Here is a 2,532-nt window from a genome sequence, read left to right as displayed (position 1 = left end):
CTTCTGACCACAAGCAATGCGGGAGAAGGGAAGGGAAGGGAAGAAGGGACGGAGGGAAAGGAAAGGGGCGTGGGAAAAGGAAAGAAGGGAGGGAGAAAGAAACATAAAATTCGAACAGTCCGGAGAGGAAAGTCAAGGGGTCGCTGCCATCCAGTCCCAGAGGTGACCACTGAGGTGGCCTCGGGCAACTCGCACGGCCGTGCTTCGCGCCTGCGCTTCGTCGTCGTCGGTCTCATGGGATAAAACAGGGTTCAGTGAGTGCGCCCCTACCTGCTGCGCCCCGTGCCCGTCTGCGGATGAGCACCGCGAGGCCGGACCCGCGGGGACAGCTTGGCGGCCCCCTTCGCCCAGGGTTCTGCGGACACGGACGCCTTTCGGAAGCGCCCCAATCCACACGGTGGCGGGGGCCGCGCAGGCATCCTCGGATGCCGACGCAGCTGTCCCCGGGAGGCCCGGAAGGTCTCTTTCGTACTTAAAAAGTGTGACCAGCCTCCCCGTCGGGGAATCGAACCCCGGTCTCCCGCGTGACAGGCGGGGATACTCACCACTATACTAACGAGGACGAGGCGTGCCCGGGCTGCCACGGATAGCTCCATATAGAAAGCACGTTCTTTGCCTGCCGACCTACCTGCTCCGGGCGTGGCGGTCGCGGTCGCCAGCGCCGGGCGCCCCCGGCACGTGAGCTTCTCCGCGGCGCGGAAGGACCAGCTCGAACCGATGAAGACGCCCAGCGCCTAGAGGGAACCTGTGCGAGCCGAGGAAAGGTGTGGCTTCCTATACTGCGGGTTTGAGGCGGCAAGGGGATGTAGCTCAGTGGTAGAGCGCATGCTTTGCATGTATGAGGCCCCGGGTTCAATCCCCGGCATCTCCACGTTTTTTTCTTCCCTTTTTCTCTCTAAATCTGCCACGCGGTAGGAAGGCCAGGCAGGGAAGGGGACCGCTGTTAGCTGCCCTGAGAAGGGAGCTCTCTCGGCGAGAGCATCGCTAACAAATGTCCCTGGGCCCAATCCCCGATGCCCGGCTCGACCGCTGCAGAGTCGCGTTCAGAGGCGTGGCGGGAGCCCCGGAACCTGCATTCTCGAACAAGCACTCCTAGTTACGCACGCCGTCGAGCAGCTAGGAAAACAGCGGACTTCTAAGGAGGGCTTTGCAACTGACCCTCCATTCGGTTGACTCTTGAGCGCCTAATACCAGGAAATGTGCACACGCTGAGCACCTACTGTGTGCCCAGGCAGTGTCAAGGACTCTGCGCCCCTGCATAAGACAGGTAAGTTTTCTCAGCCCTCCCGGACTGGATATTCCAGTTCGGGTTAGCGATGAGCAAGTGGTGGGAAGTTTTATGAAGACAGTAAGGGTGATGAGACGGACCCTGAACGGGGAGGGTGAAGGGCCTGTCTGCGCACACAGAGCAAAGGGCAGGTGCAAAGGCCCTGAGGTTGAGGGACTGGGGTGCTCTGTGTATGGAGCGTACAGAATGAGGGGAGCAGGGGTTTGAACCCTCCAAGACACTGGAAGGTCCGATGCAGGCGAGTAAGAGCAGATTCGGGTTTCAAAGGCTCCCTCTGCTGGCCACGTGGAGAATACACTATGGGCCGGTAGGGTGGACATGGGGTCAGCCAGGAAGGCACAGCGTGGCCCAGGCAGCTCAGGGCAGGGGGAGATAGTGGAGGTGGGCAGCATGAGGGGGCTCTGGACAAGGGACAGAACTTGTAGATGGCGTGAATGTGTGTGGGGGGAGGAGAGAGAGAAGGAGCGAGAGAGCGAGAGAGCGAGAGGTCTCCTCGTTGGGGGTACACGGGTTCATGGCTGTGGGGAAAGTCAAGAGTTCTGGAACATTAAATGTCTTTGCTGGTTTGCCTTACTTACATGTTTATATCATGGAACTTACGCAGTTACATTATGGTAGTAGCACAAATTGATTTAGGAAAAATCCCCGAGAGGAAATCAGCCAGCCTGACCCGCATGGTCACAGGGCAGATCACCACCGCCACTCCGCTGAGCACCCGCCTAGTTCCGCACATGTGCGCGTGTGTGTGTGCGTGTGTGCGCGCGCGTGTACGGGGGAGAACTCCCCAAGATCACCCCACATTCAGAGACGAACTAGGATGACATTCTGGACTAATATGCCAAGATTTATTACAGCAAAGCGGCTGGCAGGGGCTGCCCATCGGGGAGGGGACCCCTCCTCGTGTCCCACTGCAGTGGGGAAGGCGCACTGCTCCCGCGGGGGAGGGGGCCCAGGGGGAGGGCCTGCAGCTGCCCCCTCCTGCTCCCAGCCCCACTGGCCGACAAGGGACTAATGTAGTCCACAGAGCACATTTAAAAGCAGGTGAGATATACCACTATCCACCTTGTAATAAATAGTTATATGGCAAGCTGTGTCCGCAATCCGGCCATGATGGACCAGGGTTTCCAGGGGCTTGACCTGCCTCCTGGGAGCAGTTCAGGGTGACCATGTCAGAAACTGGCCACCGCCAGCCCCTTCGGTCCCCAGACCAGTCCTCAGCCTGGCAGCCAGACATGATGTCAGAG

The 2,532-nt window shown here is 59.6% G+C and overlaps 2 non-coding genes across 2 annotated transcripts; one reads left to right on the top strand and one right to left on the bottom strand.

The window, feature by feature from the left end:
* Positions 1-490: 490 nt before the first annotated feature.
* Positions 491-562, bottom strand: TRNAD-GUC. The gene has a single exon. It is a non-coding gene; the product is annotated as a tRNA-Asp (tRNA).
* A 237-nt stretch (positions 563-799) lies between these two features.
* On the top strand, positions 800-871 carry TRNAA-UGC. The gene has a single exon. It is a non-coding gene; the product is annotated as a tRNA-Ala (tRNA).
* Positions 872-2,532: the final 1,661 nt, after the last annotated feature.

Source organism: Pteropus vampyrus, unplaced genomic scaffold (assembly GCF_000151845.1).
Source record: "Pteropus vampyrus isolate Shadow unplaced genomic scaffold, Pvam_2.0 Scaffold456, whole genome shotgun sequence".
Lineage (NCBI taxonomy): Eukaryota > Metazoa > Chordata > Mammalia > Chiroptera > Pteropodidae > Pteropus > Pteropus vampyrus.
Note: the sequence above shows the minus strand (reverse complement) of the source record. Positions and strands in the feature narration are given on the sequence as shown.